Here is a 21,021-nt window from a genome sequence, read left to right on the forward strand (position 1 = left end):
AGAATTGAATGAGATAATATGTGCAACTCCCGGATGGATGGGGGTACCATTCACAGTGTGGGGGACAGACCAGCATGTCTATGCAGCAGTGGGGAACGAGTTCAATTCGGGACTCACTGATTACTGGATGGCTGTGGGACACCCAGGTGGGCAAAGGTACATACGCTGCTAGTTAGGTGTTAAACTGATCTTGTTCTCCCGGCCCCCAATTTTCCTTCTCCCTCATTTTCATGCATTTCTTTTTTTTTTAATTAATTAATTTATTTTACTTTACAACATTGTATTGGTTTTGACATACATTGATTTGAATCTGCCATGGGTTACATGTGTTCCCCATCCTGAACCCCCTCCCACCTCCTTCCCCATCCCATCCGTCAGGGTCATCCCAGTGCACCAGCCCCGAGCATCCTGTATCACACATCGAACCTGGACTGGTGATTCGTTTCACATATGATAATTTACATGTTTCAATGCTATTCTCCCATATCATCCCACCCTCGCCCTCTCCCACAGAGTCCAAGAGACTGTTCAATACATCTGTGTCTCTTTGCTGTCTCACATACAGGGTTATCATTATTCCATATATATGCATTAGTATACTGTATTGGTGTTTTTCTTTCTGGCTTACTTCACTCTGTATAATGGGCTCCAGTTTCAACCACTTCATTAGAACTGATTCAAATGAATTCTTTTTAATGGCTGAGTAATATTCCATGGTGTATATGTACCACAGCTTCCTTATCCATTCGTCTGCTGATGGGCATCTAGGTTGCTTCCATGCCCTGGCTATTATAAACAGTGCTGTGATGAACATTGGGGTCCATGTGTCTCTTTCAGATCTGGTTTCCTCAGTGTGCATGCCCAGGAGTGGGATTACTGGGTCATATGGCAGTTCTATTTCCAGTTTTTTAAGGAATCTCCACACTGTTCTCCATAGTGGCTGTACTAGTTTGCATTCCCATCAACAGTTTAAGAGGGTTCCCTTTTCTCCACACCCTCTCCAGCATTTATTGCTTGTAGACTTTTGGATAGCAGCCATCCTGACTGGCATGTAATGGTACCTCATTGTGGTTTTGATTCGCATTTCTCTGATAATGAGTGATGTTGAGCATCTTTTCATGTGTTTGTTAGCCATCTGTATGTCTTCTTTGGAGAAATGTCTGTTTAGTTCTTTGGCCCACTTTTTGATTGGGTCATTTATTTTTCTGGAATTGAGCTGCAGGAGTTGCTTGTATATATTCGAGGTTAATTTTTTGTCTGTTGCTTCATTTGCTATTATTTTCTCCCATTCTGAAGGCTGTCTTTTCACCATGCTTATAGTTTCCTTTGTTGTGCAGAAGCTTTTAATTTTAATTAAGTCCCATTTGTTTATTTTTGCTTTTATTTCCAATATTCTGGGAGGCGGGTCATAGAGGATCCTGCTGTGGTTTATGTCGGAGTGTGTTTTGCCTATGTTCTCCTCTAGGAGTTTTATAGTTTCTGATCTTGCATTTCAGTCTTTAATCCATTTTAAGTTTATATTTGTGTATGGTGTTAGAAAGTGTTCTAGTTTCATTCTTTTCCAAGTGGTTGACCAATTTTCCCAGCACCACTTGTTAAAGAGATTGTCTTTTCTCCACTGTATATTCTTGCCTTCTTTGTCAAAGATAAGATGTCCATAGGTGCGTGGATTTATCTCTGGGCTTTCTATTCTGTTCCATTGGTCTATATTTCTGTCTTTGTGCCAGCACCTCACTGTCTTGATGACTGTGGCTTTGTTTCATAAGCCACCAAGTTTGCCTTTCTCCACCCAGCCTCTCCACCTCTATTTTACCCTCTCCCACTCCTTATAACCCAGCAACATAAAACAACTATCTGGCTGCCTCAGGTCACTGGGGAATCATTTGCTTTATGGAAAAATATAAATAATGGAAACGCATGAAGTGTATGAGAGATAAGTAGGAAGTTTCAGAGTGGGATAGGCTCCTTTTGTGTTACAAAGATGAGCCTTGGTGGCGCAGAATGATTTATGAGGTTTTTGATAGCACTTTCCATGAGAAGAGACCCGGGAAGGCAGGCAACCTCATTTATTAATATGAACTACTCCCTTTAAAAATTGTATATGGAGACATGTAAACAGAAATGCCCGGGGCATGGATTCTCTGCACTTTAGTTGTTTCTGTGCTGTAGAGAAATAAATTTAGAGTGCATTAAATGGTTACATCTGGAAAACTGTATCTTATTGTTTATGCTTTGAAATGAGGAAGAGTGAAAAGTGAAGTCTCTCAGTCGTGTCTGACTCTTTGCAACCGGATGGACTGTAGGCCTACCAGGCTCCCCCATCCATGGGATTTTCCAGGCAAGGGTACTGGAGCGGGTTGCCATGTCCTTCTCTAGGAAATCTTCCCAACCCAGGAATCAAACCCATGTCTACCCACATTGTGGGCAGAAGCTTTACCGTCTGAGTCACTAGGGAAACCTGTATTGAAATGAGGGAAGGTCTGTCCTGAGCTCAATGTGTGTATATGTGTACATCTGTGTGCACATCTGTGTACACATGTGCACATGTGTGCTTGGATAAGAGAGTGCACACAGAGAGAGGAAGAGACCAAATGTTTGTTTATATTTGCTAGTCTTTATCCTATCTCAAGCTGTAATCTTTTTTTCTCTGGATACCTGTCCGTGCTAAGTCGCTTCAGTTGTGTTCGACTCTTTGCAAGTTGATGGGCTGTAGCCAGCCAGGCTCCCCTGTCCATGGGATTCTCCAGGCAAGAATGCTGGAGTGGGTTGCCGTGCCCTCCTCCAAGAGGTCTTCCCAACCCAGGAATCAAACCTATGTCTCTTACATCTCCTGCATTGGCAGGTGAGTTCTTTACCACTAGTGCCAGCTGAGAAGGCTGTAGTCCTCTGATGACAAGTATAACGTAGGACCCCACAAAATGGCCGGAAAGAGGAAAATAGAAACTAAAGCTACCCAGAGAGAAGCTCAGACTAGACTTTCTTGTCTGACCCACTCCCTGACTTGTTTTCATTCACTGAATTATAAGCCACAGCATGTTATAACCAGGAAGGGACACCAAGGTCGTCTGGTCCACCTCCCTCATTTCAAAGACAGGAACAGGAGGAAGAGAAGCTGAGTGACCTGACAAATGGCCTGAGGAACAGCCAGTGGAAAAACCCCACGCAAGTCTGGGCAGGTTTCCATGCTGCGAGGCCACTGACTGTGTGATCCACATGAGAGTCAAGGTCAGTGATGACAGGGTTTTGAAAGGGCAGCGCTAGAGGAGGGCTTTTTAATTTATGAAATTGAAGCTTACTCTGCAGTATGAGGCTCCCCGGCCGAGGGGCATCGGGTGCCTTTGTGACGATTAGACAAATGCACCTCCTCCATGCTCACGACCCAGGGAAAGAAACGTGCGTTTGAGTAAAACAGGAAACTCTCCCTGCTCCACCTTGAGTAGGCACAGTCTGTTCACAGCTCCTGGTTGGAGTGTGGAATGCAGGAGGATTTCAGCTCCCACTTGCCCCTCTGTTGGGCTCTCCTACTCTGGGATATCCCAGGCAGCCTCTGGCAGAGCTCTGCCTGTTCTGGGGCTGGGGGATGGCAGAGCGCTTGGGTAGCTGAATGAGAACTGGGCTTCTCTAAGCTGTTCCACCTTCCTGCTGCTTCCTGCCTCCTTCCTGTCCCTTCTACTTTACTTCTTTCTTTTCTCACTATCAGCTAAATTGGCTGCCATGGCCTCATCCCAGCAACTAAGGTGCTATTTCAGAATAACATATTGAGACGTGTACACTTGTAAGTAACTGTGACAGTCATCAGCTCAAGGGAAACTTCGCCCAGACTCACCCTCGAAATGTCTGTAATCATTTATTTGATAAATGAGAACACGTTCATGACACACATTAATAGCTTTCTCATCGGGGCTTTGCCTCTTACCTATAACTTATTCAGTAAAACCTAGAAGTTACAGTTTAGGGTCATAAATATTAATACATGTTTCAGTTCGTCTGTTCTTTAGTCTGTTTTTCATAGCTCTTCTGTTTCTCTAGCATGTGGGGTCACCAAAATTAATGCAAATGGAAAATGAAAGGAATTTTTTCCATGTTCCCTTAGAGCTAAAACTAGACAGTGTGAAGTTGAGGGAAAAGCATAATATAAAAGCCAGGAGACCTAATATAAGCCCCTGTTTTGTTTCTTCTTAGACAAGTGATATTGGGCAAGTCATTTAAATATGCCGTGGGCTTTTTTTTTTCAATTTGGAAAAATGGGAGTAAAAACAAAGTCTAATTTTTCAAGCAGATGCTTGTAAACATAGTTCTCAAGCACTGTGCAAATATTTGTTATCATTTCTTTTTACTGTACTTGGCTCATTAAAGATGGCCACAAATCCTTTGCTACTGCCCCCATAAAGAGGTGGGGTCTCCTTCCTCTCCCACATGAACTGCAGACTGGCCTTGTGACTTGCTATGACCAATGGAGTGTGTGTGTTGTCATAGTTGCTCCGTTGTGCTCAATTGCTCAGTTGTGTCAACTCTTTGCGACCCCACGGACTGTAGCCTGTCAGGTTCCTCTGTCCATGGGATTCTCCAGGCAAGAACACTGGAGTGGGTTGCCATTTCCTTCCCCAGGGGATCTTTCCAACCCAGGGATCAAACCTGAGTCTCCTGCATCACAGGCAGATTCTTTACCACTGTGCCACCTGGTCGAAGAGAGCTGCGGGGTAAACCTTGTAATGTCATGTTAATACAATAGAACTTTGGGGTTTGTTTCCCCAACCTAATACAATCTTTAGGAGACTGCTGCAGACCCCAGAAAAGAGATGATGAGGATCTCTACTACTGATGGAGCCATAGGAGAGAGAATAGCCAAAGTAAGATAAAGTAATGTAAGGTAAAACCCCCAGGAGCTTTCACCATCAGAGAAGATGGTGAGGAGTTAAGGAGTTGAGTATCCTCTGGGATCCAGTGAAAGCTCTACTGTCTGGAAGGATGAGCAACAGGACCTTCAAGCAAGTAGACAAATGTAGTGAAGCTGATGGTGGAGGGATCCTTTGGAGAAGTAGTAGCCATGGCAACAGACATCCAGCAACGCAATGGAGAAGCTGGAGCACAGAGTGACCTGGCAGGGACAAACACAATAGGAAAACTAATAGCAGAGGCTGTGTTGAAACAGCCTGAACCTTCTGGGCAAAGCGGGCCGCAGGGTGGATCCAGGGTTCAGCTTGCTGAGTATGTCCTGCATGTCCCCTTGCCCTGGCATGCTTATAAAGCTTTGAGGGATTCAGGTTATAGAGGGAGCAGAGGGAGACAGGAGGTACCCTCTGTCCTGTCGTCTTCCTAAGAACTCTCCTGAAGAACTAACTTCTTGAGATCTTTCCTGGCTGTTCCCTAGGAGCCGGGAGCCCAGACTGTGGACTAAAATGTTCCTGAGATGAATGGAGCCCAATATACTTGCTAATAAGCCATTTTAGAAGTTTATGTGGAGCGTGGGGGTGGAGGAAAGCAGCTCATTAGAGGGATAACTGATGATCTGGGCGGGTCTCAGAGGCAATTGCTTTGAGATGTTATGTATCCTATTTTCCGCCTTCTCCTACCTCAGCCTAGTTTCTCGGATCCTCAACTAAGTGATTAAGAAATCCATGTGTTCTTCCATATCTTCCCTGGTCTATTTTCTTTTGCTGCCAGAGTCTCTATTTCCACTTCAATTTTCCCCCGTAGATTTGAATGCAGCAAATCCTGTGAAAACCTAATTGAACTTTTTTTTTTTTTAATTGAACTTTTGTTTTCAATGTGAGGATTTAAAACAGAATGAAGCTTAGTGGATGTGGTACAGAGGGTAGATTTTAACTCAGCAGAGCATTCTTTTTGTGTGCTGAGAAAGACATGACATTCCTTAAAGGATAATTTTCCCAAAAAGGCAGAATCATGATTCTCATAGAGCTATAAAATGAACACATGTTAAAGATTTTATTTGACTCATTAATTGAGAGAACCAGGCAGCTGTTTTAACTAGATTAAGAAGAATCAAAGAAACACAGATTTATACCGCAAATTCATACCAACTAAAGGAATGTTGACATAAATGTGCAAATGGAGGCGAAACTGCCTTTTTCTTGGATTAGGGGAAGGGCTGTCCCTCTCATGCAGAGAATTCATTCTCATGTTTATAAAAAGAGTTGGCTTGCATTGCTATCAGTTATCTACAGTATTCAGATGAAAATAGTGCCCATGGAATCAGAGTCAGATAGACCAGAAGCATGTGCTTTAGACAAGGCAGAGTTTCTCACTGAAGCATACATTTTTTCTTACACATTTAGACTAGTCCTTCCAGCTCAGGGAATTCATTCATTGGCTTCCTCCATGGATGACTTGGGGCTGCCTCAGAAAAAGCTGATCAAAATTAACATCTTAAATCGGCAGCAATCTAGGTTGAACTAATAATAATTTAGGTTCAACAGTATACAAAAACTCTGCTCCTAACAAGCTCCATCCCCCTTTTGTTGTTTTTGTCTCAAATTACATTTTTTTTACATTGTGTTAGGAAGAAAACGTGAGTCTAATTGCAATTTGCTTGGCAGGTGCCATACAAATAACCCAAATCTAAACTTGACTCTGTCTAATTTTCATGGAAGGACATTAAATTGTATCTCATGTTGAATTAAATGACCAATACTGAATTTGGCACTCATAGATAGGGTCAGGGACCTGAGATCAAGTCCCAGCTTTCTGGCTAAGGAGGCATGTAATCTCTGAGCCTTGGTTTTGTTTTCTGCAAGGTGAAAGAGGTCAGACTAGACGTTTTCAAAGGTTCCTTTTTGTTCTTAGTTCCTATGACTCTATTTCTCATATCAGTGGGCTGTTTGCTGTTTTATATCATTGTGATGATTAAATTTGTGTCTCAATTTAGTGAGGCTATGGTGCGTATTTTTGAGAATTTTTTTTAATTGGCGGATGATTGCTTTTCAACGTTTTGTTGGTTTCTGCTGTAAAGAAACATAAATCAGCCATAAATATACATATATCTCCTCCCTCTTGAACCTCTCTCCCACCCTCGTCCCATCCTTCCCCTCTAGGTTGTCATAGAGCATATGGCCTGAGCGCCCTGTGTTATTCAGCAACTTCCCTCTAGCTATCTGTTTTACATATGGTAATGTATATGTTTCAATGCTACTCTCTCAATATGTCTCACCCTCTCCTTCCCCCACTGTATCTACAAGTCCATTCTCTATTTCTACCTCTCTATTCCTTCCTTGCAGTTAGATTCATCAGCACCATTTTTCTAGATTCCATATATATGCACTAATAGATAATATGTGTTTTCCTCTTTCTGACTTACTTTACTCTATAACAGGCTCTCAGTTCATCCACCTCAGTTCAACTGACTCAAATTCATTCCTTTTAATGGCTGAATAATATTCCATCATATATATGTACCACAACTTCTTTATCCATTCATCTGCCAAAAAACATCTAGGTTGCTTCCATGTTCTGGCTATTGTAAATAGGGTATGCAGATATTTCATCAGACATTATTCTGGATGCTTCTTTGAAGACTTTTTTGGATGAGATTAACATTTAAATTGAGGGACTCTGAGTAAAGCAAATGACTTTCCATAATGGAGGTGGGCCTCATACAATCAGTTGAGATTTTAATAGAACAAAAACTAACCTCCCCCAAACAAAACAAGAATTCTGCAGAAGACTGCCTTTGGGCTTGAACTACAACCCTTCCCTGAGTCTCCAGCCTGCTAGCCCACCTCATCGGTATTTGAATGACTCACCAAGCCTCCATAATGGTGTGAGCAAATTCCTTAAAATAAATCTCTCTCTCTCCCTATCTATCTATCTATTATAACATATACATAAAGAGATCCAACAGAATATGGAATGAGCACACACACACATTCCTATTTGTTCTTTCTCTATATTTTTCCTCTGAAGAATCCTGACTAATACAATTACTATGAGGAAAAAAAGATGGAGTTGCTGGAAATGGATAGTTATAGACTCTGAAATATGATAAAACTGGTATTTTTTTCCCCATACTCAGGACAGAAGAACAAAGTTTTGCATACACATGTCTACCTATTCAAAGGAACACCCAGACTTCTTTAATAAAATCCAGCACATTTCTTAAGTAGAAAGAAGAAAAGAGAATGGTTGAAAGTGAGAGCCCAGTTCCCTAATGATGGCAGTTTCATATTCTAACCATCAAGTGGAGTGGGCAACTTTCATATAAATGGCTCAGAGGGTCAGGAACCTAAGTCCCTTCCCAAATTCCCAGTGGAGTCTCGCTTTCTCCCCAGGATCTAGAAGGGTGGGATTATTAGCCTTGATTTTTCACTACCATGTTCACATGACACATGATTAGACTCACCAAGTCGAATTCACATTTGACCCCTGGACTTATTAAAGCCAAAGATAAACAGATGGGATGAGACTGAAGAAGCTGGTTGGGAACCAAGGGCTTATTCCGTACTGGCGACACATCAAGACCATTTTGCTAATGACACCAACTGTGCCAGTAACCCATTACGGAACAAGTGATTCTTGTAGCGCTGACTTTTAAGCATAAAATATGCCAAAATGATATTGGGTTCTTTTCATACATTAGTACTAATAAAATATCCTTACATCTTTTCCTAGCTAATATCCTTTTCTTTTTTCTTTTTTAGTAAATAAGAAAATTGAAGGGGCAATCAGGTCAAGTAACTCACCCAAGGCCACAAAGGTAGCTAGGAGTGGAGACAGATCTAACTCAGCTTCTTTGGCTGTCAGCTCTTTGTTTTTCCATTCCATTCATAGCACCTCTCCCGTGGCCCATTCTTTCCCCACCACCCCTCCTACTGAGAGGCCATGGACTAGTGCCTCAAGCGGAATGCCAAAGAAGCTAATACTGCAGTGAAAAAAGAAGGAAAATAAACACCACTTCTCAATGCAGCAGTCATTGGCAAGGGAAGCAATGTTGCTGTGAAAACATGGTGCCCTTAATGCTTTATCAGTGGAAAGGTAGGGGTCATCACACACACACACACACACACACACACACACACACGCACAGCTGGTGGAATCTAGATTGTGGAACCAACAGAATCACCTCTGTGACTGTTACTGACTGAGGAAAGTGCCCAAAATATTCCTCTCTGAGGTTTGCTTATGTATGCCTCCTATAGAAAAGACTTAAAATTTCACATTATGGATAAGCTTGATGGTAGATGTGTAGGTTTTTAGTCATTCAGTGGATTTTATTAAACGACTACTAGGGTCAAGACTCTGACCCCAAAGAAGCAAGAGAGAAATGCCAACATAGAATTCCTGGGTTCTCCCCTTCAGGATCTTTCTATCTAAACTTGCCATGGAAGATTTTAGAGTTAGAGCCAGAGAGACATATCACCAATTGAGAGATGCTTTATAAAGTAGATGACATCTGAGCTGGAACTTAAAGGCTGAGAGCAACTTCCAGTTGGCAGGAAATGGAGAGAACTGCACATTCAACTAAGGAAACAGACATGGACATGTGAGAGTGTGGTGGTTAGGGGACAGAAGGCCAGAGCACAGACAAAATGAGGGATGTGGAGGGACATGAAACTGAATCTTCAATGGCTTTTTTTTGGTTTGTTTTTGGTTTTTGGCCATGCTTCTCAGGCTGCAGGTTCCCCGATCAGGGTCAAACCCAAGCCCACAGTACTGAAAATGCCATGTCCTAACCATTGGACCTCCAGGAAATTCCTCCTATGGATTTTAAATGCTATGATAAGGAATGTGTGTTATATTTTATTATGGTTCCTGGGTCTCCACTCTTTCTTCCTGCAAGAAAAGTACACATCCCCATTCATTGCCCTGGGATTTTCAGTGTCTCCAATAGGAGGAGTATACATTTCTGCCCCATTGACATTGGGCTTGGTCACGCGATTGCCTGGACCCTGACATATAGACCACATATGCCATGTTTGAGCAGAAACCTTAAGAGTCTTTGTTTCCAATAGCTCTCTTACTCTTCCCCCTCTGCACCAGAATGGCTTATTCCATAGAGGACCTGCTTCTTCAGCTGAGTTCTGGAATGAAGGTGATCCACGGAGCAGAACCACAGCTGACCCCACAATGACCCATGACTAACATGAAACATAAGTGAGAAATAAGCCGTTGCTTTGCTGTTGTAACTGAAATTTGGGGGATGTTTGTTGCCACAACAAAACTGAACAATGATTCTTTCTTTAAACTCTATTCTGAAGGCAATAGGTTTTAGAAAAGACAACAAAAATTTTCCTTTCTCCTCTCCTTAGTGGTCCCACAAGTTTCAGTGGTGAACAAAATGTTTTAATTCCTGACTCTATTCAGATTCAATTACTTCAATGTCAGAGACACTGGGGGTAGAGGAGGATAAAATAACAATTAGCTTAATACTCACTCTTCTCAGCCACTGGATCAGAGTCACCTGGAATCTAAGTGAATCTGATAAATTGCACTGTGAGCATCCAACACTTTGTAGCTGATGGCAGCAAAAACATCATTTCTTTCCAAAATGTTAAGGACAGCACCAATTTGCCAGATAGGAATAAAGATCTCAAATTTAAACTTGAAGCTTTACTTTCCAATGATGGAATGCTCCATTCGGCTTCAACAAAGAAATAAATGGACAGATGTTTCATGCTGAGATGACCACCAGAGAAATACTGTCCACAACACGGAAACTGTGTTGCTACCAATATAAGCAAGCTTAAGAGATGTTTAACTTTCACTAGATTATTGAGCAGGATTTGAGACTATATTTGTTAGTATCACTATTTCTCATGTATCATTTAATTAAGTACCAACAAAGATGCTCATAGAGGGCTTCCCTGGTGGCTCAGATGGTAAAGGATTTGCATTTATTGCAGGAGACCCAGGTTTGATCCCTGGGTTGGGAAGATCCCCTGGGAGAAGGCTACTCACTCCAATATTCTTGCCTGGAGAATTCCATGGACAGAGGAGCCTGGCAGGCTACAGTCCATGGGGTCGCCAAGAGTCAGATACAACTGAGCAACTAACAGTTTCAAGGATCCTCATTCATCATGTAGTGTGAGAAGGATGACAGGAGGAGAGATCAGGAGTGTGAATAGCACTGATAACAGTGATGATGATTTAAAAAATGAGAAAGAGAATGGGCTCTGGATACAGCTAAACCTCAACTGCAAGAATGACTTGCAACTTACTAGTTATAGGTCCTGGGAAATATACCTGAAACAAAGTTTTCTCATTTATAAAATAGATGTAATAAAACTCTCTGCTAGAGTGATCATGAGAATGATATGGGATAATGAAGTACTTGGCATATGTAGTAGATGCTCATACATGTTGCCGATGTTTTCTGTCTTCAACTTTTAGTATCTATCTGCTTCTCACCCGAATGCTTTTCCTTAACCTCATCAAAATTCTACCCATCCTTCAGTGTCTGGATTTATCCTCTCATCAAGGCATTCTCTGACTTCAGTGTGTGGTACTCTACCTTCTCTGAAACATTAGTAAAGGCCATGAATGTTCATTGTTTAAAAAATTTTAATTAATTAGTCATTTATTCAGCAAATTTTTCCATGGTGCCCTATTCTGCAACAGGCACTGTTATAGGTGCTGGAAATACAGCTGTGAATAAAGTCTTGCTCTCACTGAGCTCACATTATAGTAGGAGGAGAGTGATAAAAATAAACAAATAAATAAACATGTAGTAAGTGAAATAATGATAAGCGTTTTGAAGAAAAATAAAATAGGGCAGGAAGAAAAAAGGATACCAAGTGGGATGGATACTATTTTATATCAGACGGTCAAGAAAGGCCTCACTGAGGCAATATTGGAGTAGAGAGAATGAGCCGTGAGGAACCTGTGGGATGACATTTCAGGGTAAAGAGTCTAGCCAGTGCAAAGGCCCTGAGGCAGGAGAAATCTCGGCACGTTTTGGGAAGGACACTAGTGTGTGAGCAGAGTAAGCCAGGGAGAGTGGTGGGAGATAAGGTCAGGAAAGCAGGGTCTGGTAGGTGATGGGAAGGACTTTGATTTTTAGTCTCAATGAGTTGGGAATCCATGGGAGGCTTTTTGAGCAGAGAAGTTACATAATTTTACTTATATTTTTAAAAGGCTCACTCCATATGCTGTGTTGGAAATAGATTTCAGAGAAATAAGCACAGAAGAAAAGACGAAGTTAAGGGGCTTTTGCAGTAAGAGGTGAGAGGCAATGGTGACTTAGACAAGATGTAATAATGTAGGTGTGATAAACATGGAGCCTGGTTATATTTTGAAGAAGGAATAAAAAGACTTTCTGATAGATTGAATGTGATGGGAGAGAAAGAAAGGAGTCAGAAATGACTCCAAGTTCTCTGGTCTTCATAACTGGGAGCACAAGGAATATTGGGAGGAATAGATTTTGGGTGGAAGGAGATTCATGCTCATTCTGGCATCTGTTGAGTAGTTATTTATTCAATATCCAAGTAGTTATTTATTCAATACCCATTAGGCAGATGGATATGTAAGTCTGGAGCTAGAGAAAGACATCCAGGCTTGAAATACAAATCTGAGATTGAGAAGCATGTAAATAGACTTTAAAAAGCTGTGAGACTGGAGATTATTGCAAGAGTGTTCAGGGATTGGGAAAAATAAGAAGGAACAAGGAAAGGAGACAGAGAAGGAGCAACCAGGGACAAAACTGAGAGTGATGCCCTGGAAGCCAAGTGGTGGGAATAAAAAGAAAGTGGTCAACTCTAAAATGCTGCCAATAAAATGAATAAGGTGAATGCAGGTGATCAAAGATATACATCCATCTTAACATCTTTGAGGACCCCAAAGCAGCCTAATTGCTATCTGTTCTGATCTTCTTCCATAGCTGAATTAGTTAGCAGAAAGTAATCTCACTATCCATATGGGCTGTTTCTTTTACACCTTGTTTCACGTAAAACATAGATTTCCTTTCCTCAAAAGCATCCCTCACAGAATATATAAAGTAGACTAGATGAAGAATCTAAGATAACAAGGAGAGTTGGGTCACCTCAAACCTCTAATTTCTGCACTTAAAGAATTCTTTGACCATACCTGCCAGCTGAAGATGCAGCCTTCCACCAAAATACTAAGCCCTGTCTTCCCCTCTGCCTCCTTTTCTGTGCTCCATCTCAAATCTCTGTCCATTCCTTTGAAGAACTCAGCTCTGGGACTCCACTGAATACCCAAAGTCTCTGCTGAGCTGGGTTCTCACACCTTCCTCTCTCACCCACTCATCCACGTCAGGAGAACAAAGCCTCCCTCCCCTCAAAAAAAAAAAAAAAAAGATGTATAAGGTGAAGACCGAGAATCAGCCATTTAATGTGGTAAGATGGAGTTTGCTGAAGATCTTAATAAGAGCAGTTTTCAGGAAGCAATTTTGAGAATGAAATTCTGACTGACGTGTATTTAGTAAAGAGTGGAATGGGAATTATTGGGTCTAGAAGGCTCATTCAAAGGGATTTCCTGTAAAGGAGACCAGTAGTTAGAGGGGAGGGTGGGATCAAGGCAGATTTTGCTTTATTTTTGTAAGATGCATGGTAATTCAGCATGTTTCTATGCTACTGGGAATGACTCCATAGAAAAAGAGACATTGTTGATTAGGAAAGAGAAGAGATGGTTGCTGGAACTATGTTTGTGGACAGGTGAGAAGGGATGCAAGCAAGAACACGGTGGAGGGTTTGGCTTCACATAGGAACCCAACTAACTCACCCAGGGAAACAAGCAGAAAGCAGATACAGTGGGAGAAGTAGGAGCTGAGAGAACAGGGAAGTTCTCTTCTGGGAGTCTCTATTTTTTTTCCCTCTAATAAAATAGAAAGAGGTTTAAACATCGAGGAGATCCTGGAGGTTCAAAGAGAGAAGAGAACATGTGAAATAGTGATCTAAGGAAGTAGAAGACTGAGTGAATCTTGACAACATAGAAGGACTGCCAGCTCTACACACCCACTGAGTTCGGGAATCATGAATATAAAATGAGACTTGTCACTGTGGCTGTGGAGGTTCTCTCCAGTACAATCAGCGGCTGGGTGCAGGTGAAGAGTGGACAAGGAGTTGCATTGAAGCATGCCCCAGGCATAGGGCAAGAAGGAAAAATGACTGTAAGGGACTGGGAATAAGGACAGGGACCACAAGTAAACAGTAGTTAATGATGGGTGTGGAATGCAAGCGGAGTAGGAGGGAGGAAAGGACAGATCTTAGAAAGACAAGAGACAGTGACCTGAAAAGACGTTCAGCGGGTGAGAGTGGAATGCACAGAATGGCCAGGTCGAGGGTATGGCTATGCAGTAAGTGACTGAGGGTGAGATGGTTGGATGGCATCACCGACTCAATGGGCATGAATTTGAGCAAGCTCAAGGAGCTGGTGATGGACAGGGAAGCCTGGCGTGCTGCAGTTCATGGGGTCACAAAGAGTCAGATACGACTGAGCAACTGAACTAAACTGAAGTGACTGAAGAGAGACAGGACAACCACTCATCAGTATTACTTAGATCTAATGCCCCCAACAAACCCTTAGAGAAGACTAGCCATGTCTTATAGGTCTTTTTCCCTGAGCATCCGGCACAGGGCTATGGATTTAGCAGGGACTTCATTTATGTTTATAAATGTGTTCCATGAAAGTTTAGTCATTGAGGAATACAGAAAAATTGAAGCAACAAGACTCAGATTTTCTATTATAAACTATGTCCCCCCACCACACACACAATTACTGCTAAGCCATTGGGATAATTAAAAAGGATCCCTGACCCTAGAAGTATTTAAGTCATGGTTTCAATTAGTCAACCCAATCATAGAATTCCATGGCAAGAGGTCATTTGTAATTTGTGAAGGCAAGAATTTGGACTTCATGGTTTGGAGTCTTAGCTGGTGAGACTAGACAGCTACTTAATGTTTACATATCAGTGTGGTCATATTATTTTATAGCTATCATCAGTTCTGTGGGCATTCTCTGAAGGGAAGAAAATAAATTATTTGTAATAATTGCCTAAAATCAAAAGTTGTATTTTCCTTGGGGAATCCACAGAGGCATCTGCATACAAACTTCAAAGCTGAGAAAGCAAGCAAATTTCACATCCATTTTATTTAAATGGACTCACTGCTTTAATCTGTATGTCAGCATGTTGCTAAATAATCAAGCCAAAAAGTACCAGACATTGGGGGAAATTATTGTCAGCCAAAACTAGCATCCGCAGCAAACTCAGGGAAGCAACAGGAAAAAAAAAAAAAGAACTTTTTCCAGTCATGGGCTGGGAGAATGAAAATAAACCAAGATTTTTAAAGAATTCACCTTGTCAGATAAAATGTACTGCCCTGTTCAGCAGTGGATGGATAATTGGAAGTCTGAGGCTTATAGAAATCAATCAAATCTGAGCACACAGCAGAAAGAGAGTGGGGTGTAATTTAATGTTTGGGAAGAGCCTGCTCCCTTTCCACTCACCCTGCCCAGGAAAACAAGTCCTCAGAGGCGTAACAGTGACCCCATCCTGACCCTTACACAGTCCTTACCTCCTTGTGATTCTCTGCAATCCACAAATCTCTCTGAATGAATTCCCACAACCACCCTAGGCAATAAATAGTAGCGCTCAATTTGAGGATGTGAGTTGGAGGTTCAGAGGGTCCAGGTGATCTGCTGATACTGGCGGGGCACCCCAACTTCTCCATCCAGGTCAAGCCATTCTCACACCCTAACCAGCCCTAGATTGGTGAGAATCCAGCCTGAGGGGCATTTTGTCAGCTCACATGGGACATTTGTCCTGGCTCACTCTTGGTACATTTCAATCAGGATTCCCAGTTGGGAGGCAAGAACATTGTGGAAGCAGGTTTTCAAACTTACCTTTAAGAGGACCATGACTTCCTCCTTTACAGCCCCTATTTCTTCCCCAATTCAGTCCCTCTGCCCTCCATTACTTCATATCAAGCTATCATGTCTAAGCTGAATGTTCTGCCACTTGTGTCTGTTCCTTCCAAATCAGTTTTCTCATCGGGGTTGATCAATTTTTCTAAGATGCCAGCTTCATTACTGATTTTAAAATGTTCACTGGCTGTTGTTCTTAGGACAAGGTACAGATTCCTTGACTTGCTATTCAAGGCCTTCATAATTTGGCCCCAAACTGTTTTGTAATCTATGTCCCACTTCTCTGCTCTTTGTCACCCCAGACCATGCATTTTCCCAAACTGGAACTTTGATGTCCTGTGTTCAGTCTAAACAGTGTCCTCATTCCTCCTCTTGCACCTGTACATTCCACTTCCATCCTTTCAAAGAAGGTCCATCTTTTCCTCCTTGCAGCCAAAACACTGCAGCACACGGCAGTTCTTTCAGGGCTAGTGTATGGATTGCCCTCCAGACCCACACTCCATCCTCTCCACCCTGCTTGCTGCCGCAGGAGGTGAGTGCCATGGGCTGGCTGGCTCCTTACTCCCCCAATACTGCACTCTGTGGTTTTCCCCTTTACAAACACTCCCCTTTGTAAAGAGTCTTTTTAAAAAGTTAAAGGCTCCTCAAATTCCCAGTTTGAATCTGACATCTGCTTCCTGCCAGGACCTTGACGGATATCTTGCCCTTCTGCTATTTACTAGCCGGCTTTATTTATTGCTTTAGGCCTTCGTATACCATATCAAATGCTGTCTTGAATTAATAGCTATTTTCCTCTGTGATTATACATTCCCAGCCTCACTAAAGTTTCCTGAAGGAAAGAAATATGTATTAGACTCCTACATACGCTTGACTATCCATCCCCCTTACCACCTGCTATTGCAATCAGACTTAGCATGTTTTTTTTTTTATTATGTGTCCCTGTGTAAAGATGCCTAAATGGGTTATGAAAAGCAGATCTGTTCAAAACCTAAGCAAATATATACTTCAATGTATCTAATTATAAAGAAATAAATTATTGAACAGAATTGATAGATATATTGCACCTACCTTCTCTAAGTAATTGGTTCCACTTTAATCTTGCTCAGGATTAAGTAAATCATTACAATAACTCAGAGACATTTCCAATGGCTTCACTTTACTTACTTCCTGGCCAGTGGCGGCAGCTACAAAGGATGGTACCAACTTCAAGCACCTGACGAGCTTTCTGTCTCTTAGAAATGTCTTCTAAAAGGGCCGGGTAACAATTTTTCAGAAATCAAGGAAAGAATATTGCCTTAAAAGGTAAATTTACCTCTCATAACTTTTGTGAAGACTAAAGGAATAAAATATAAAATACCTAGCTCAGTACCTGGAACATGGTATTATTCAACGAGATAGCTCTCTTCCTCCTTATATTCAGATGCAAATATATCATATATGTAATTATATTAAAAATGTAGAGTTTTATATACAGAGTGCACATAGGTTTAATTATAAATGTGTTGCATACGCTATATGTAGCATCAACGTAATACAGATTGTGCTTTTGGAAACTTAAACTGAGAACAAAATATATAAGCTTTTAACTATAGTAAATATGGCAAACATTAAGAGAAATTACTATTCTCCAAAATTCATAAGCAAGAGAATCACTGCCTAAGACAATTTGCTGAAAATTCAATGTGATCTGTATCTGAAAGAGACAGGTGCACCCCAATGTTCATCACAGCACTGTTTGTAATAGCCAGGACATGGAAGCAACCTAGATGCCCATCAGCAGATGAATGAATAAGGAAGCTATGGTACATATACACAATGGAATATTACTCAGCCATTAAAAAGTATACATTTGAATCAGTTCTAATGAGATGGATGAAACTGGAGCCCATTATACAAAGTGAAGTAAGCCAGAAAGATAAATACCAATACAGTATACTAATGCATATATATGGAATTTAAAAAATGGTAACGATAACCCTATATGCAAGACAGAAAAAGAGACACAGATGTATAGAACAGACTTTGGGACTCTGGGAGAAGGCGAGGGTGGGATGTTCTGAGAGAACAGCATTAAAACAAGTATACTATCAAGTGTGAAACAGATCACCAGCCCAGGTTGGATGCTTGAGACAGTGCTCAGGGCTGGTGCACTGGGAAGACCCAGAGGGATGGGATGGAGAGGGAGGTGGGAAGGGGGATCGGGATGGGGAACACATATAAATCCTTGGCTGATTCATGTCAATGTATGGCAAAAACCACTACAGTATTGTAAAGTTATTAGCCTCCAACTAATAAAAATAAGTGAATAAATAAATAAATAAATGTGATCTGTACAGTGTCTTTGCGGCTATTGTGAAATGCAAATATGGAAATGTTTTGATCATTTTAACTGCCCTAGGCATTATAATTAGCTATAAATTCGATCTAAGTTTTTAAAAGATGTTTTAAAAAGAAAAACCACTGAATCCATTGACAAGAAAAGACTTACAAAAGAACCAGCTAAAAAGTATCTGTGTTTTCTTGTAAAAATCTCATAAATAATGGGAAATTGAATCCCAACTCTGGATTGGAGTGAGATGGGTTTTTGCATACAACCTCCGTATCTGCTTGGTTCTCTTCTTGCTTCTTATTCCTCTGATACTTGTCCAGAACACCTGGACAGAAGTAGCATAGCCAGAACTAATTAGGAGATTTTTGTGGTTTCCACCACATGACTCAACATCCCAAAGATAGTAAGGATTCCTAAAAGACCACTGGGGAAGCAATTAGCAGATGGGCTCTAGTCTAACACTATGGAAACAGAATTGAAAGTCAAATATGTGCTAAAACACAACGCTTGGAGCATGTATTGTACATTTCAAGAACATGGGTAGCAACCATGATTCAGTGGTAACTGGGTATGGTTTCTATAGCAATATGATTTATTTCCAGTAGAATTTGTCAGCCTAAAATAGTAGGTTTCCCCTCATTAAGAGAAACATAAAAAGGGCATCAATATTTGTTTTTCCATTATGCAAAGATTATAATGTTTGGTTATGGCAAAGAGACAATAAGTCACATCACAGAACCAACATGAAATAAGGTCACCATTGTTTTTCTGGAACTAAATGGATGCTCATTGTTCTTGGGGAGCTGCAACAAAGGACACCAGGTGCTGGATGTGTCAAGTCAAGGCTGGAGGTTGCTACAGTGCCTGCAAGTGTCCTAGAATACCCGTAAGTTCACACTGGCTTTCCTTAAGTGCAAACAGAATTTCAAGCGATAGAAGGTTTTCTCCAGGAAGGAGCATTCAGCCTTGATCAGAGGGAAGAGGTATAGAACTAGAAGAAAACAACAGGAATGAAAGCTAACATTTCCCGTCTTCCTCCCTGTCAGACACCACTCCAGGCACCTCCTACAAATGATCTCAGTTTCTTTTCCCAACAACCCCATGGGGTAGGTACTATTACTATCCCTGAATTCCAGGTGTGAAAACCAATGCACAAGCCATTCGGGGTCTTGCCCAGGGATAGACAGTTGGGAATGGTGATGGAGGTTTTGAGTTCTGGAAGTCTGGCCCCAAACCATGCACTTTTAACCACTTTCCTATGTAGGCAAGGAAGTGAAGAAGGGAACATTGCTTGCCCAAAATCCCACAGTGACTTAAGCGACCGAACTTAAGATCTTAGACTGCAGATTCACTGGCATTTCCATCGTGCCAGGCTGGCTCTTCATGCCCAGGTTAGAGTAGCAGGAGAATGAAGAGATTCATAACAAGCAGAGTGATAGAAGTGCCAAAGGCACCTGATCTTCCTCATGCTTTTTATTTATTTATTTGGCTGCTCTGGGTCTTCATTGCATCGTGCAAGTTTCTCTAATTGTGATACACAGGCTTAGTTTCCTCGAGGTATGTGGGATATTAGTTCCCTGTTGTTTTTTTAGCTGCTAAGTCGTGTCCAACACTATTGCTACCCTGTGGACTGTAGCCTGCCAGGCCCTTCTGTCCATGGGATTTCCCAGGCAAGAGTATTGGAGTGGGCTGCCATTTCCTTCTCCAGATGAGCTTTCTGACTCAGGGATCAAACCTGAGTCTCCTGCATTGCAGGCAGATTGTTACCACTGGGCCACCAGGGAAGCCCAAGGATCAAACCTTCATCCCCTAAACTGGAAGGCGGATTCTTAACCACTGGACAACTAGGGAAGTCCCTCTCATGCTTTCTAAAAAACACATGCATCCTACTACTTTCAAACAGTTCTCTCCAAGACTCCCTCGACAGCTCAAGTTCTGCTAGAGCTACTCTAAGTGTGTGCCATAGTTTTGATGGAGTTGCAGTTTGATTATCTGATAATTATTGAGCCTCAGATTTTAACTGGAAATTTCTCTGCCGCAGTGTTATGTTTGGAGGAAAGGGGTTTGCTCTGCAATTCTCTTAGTCAGGGAGTGATGATATCATATAATAGTTGCATTGCATACTCCAGCTATCTTTGCTGATCTTGCAGATAAAAATAACTTGATTATAAACAGGGACACTGGCTGCTACCTGCTGAGACTGAAACCCAAAAGAGTTTGTCTATGAGCTCGACTGTGAAGATAAACATGGGGGAAGCAGTGTTGCATAGTGATAAATAATGTCACATCTGCAGAAGGGTCTGAGCTCAGCTCTAATCTCTACTAAGTCAGTAATCCTGAGCAAGTTATATAATCCCCCAAGCCTCAGTTTCCTCATCTATTAAATGAGGTTAACAATACCACCCTCATAGTGTTACCAAAATTAGTCAAGATAATCAATATAAAGCTGTTCTAACAGCATCTGGCCCATGCTAAGCCTCACCCACTGGTGAGGCTTGCCCTCAGCACCCTTGCCCTTGGCACTTCAGCAATACTGAACTTCTCTTAGTTCTCCCACAACACCTTGTTCTTTAAGCCTTTTACTCTGCCTGGAAGATTCTTCCTCTGTTTGTCCTCTGGAAAAATCTCTCTTAATTCTTCAAGTTTCGTTCAAGTGCTTCATGACTCACCCAGACATTCTTGTGTATCTCTTCCATCCTTCTACCATTTCTAGTCATCCACCATTATAACACTCACTAAATCATGACAATTTGTCAATGTGTCTTTTCATTCTACTTCCTGAGTCCATGTTAATCCTTGGTGCCCCGTGCAGAAACTGGCACATCATGAGTACTTAATAAACAGTTGTTGAGTAATGA

This window comes from Odocoileus virginianus, chromosome 4 (genome assembly GCF_023699985.2).
Source record: "Odocoileus virginianus isolate 20LAN1187 ecotype Illinois chromosome 4, Ovbor_1.2, whole genome shotgun sequence".
NCBI lineage: Eukaryota > Metazoa > Chordata > Mammalia > Artiodactyla > Cervidae > Odocoileus > Odocoileus virginianus.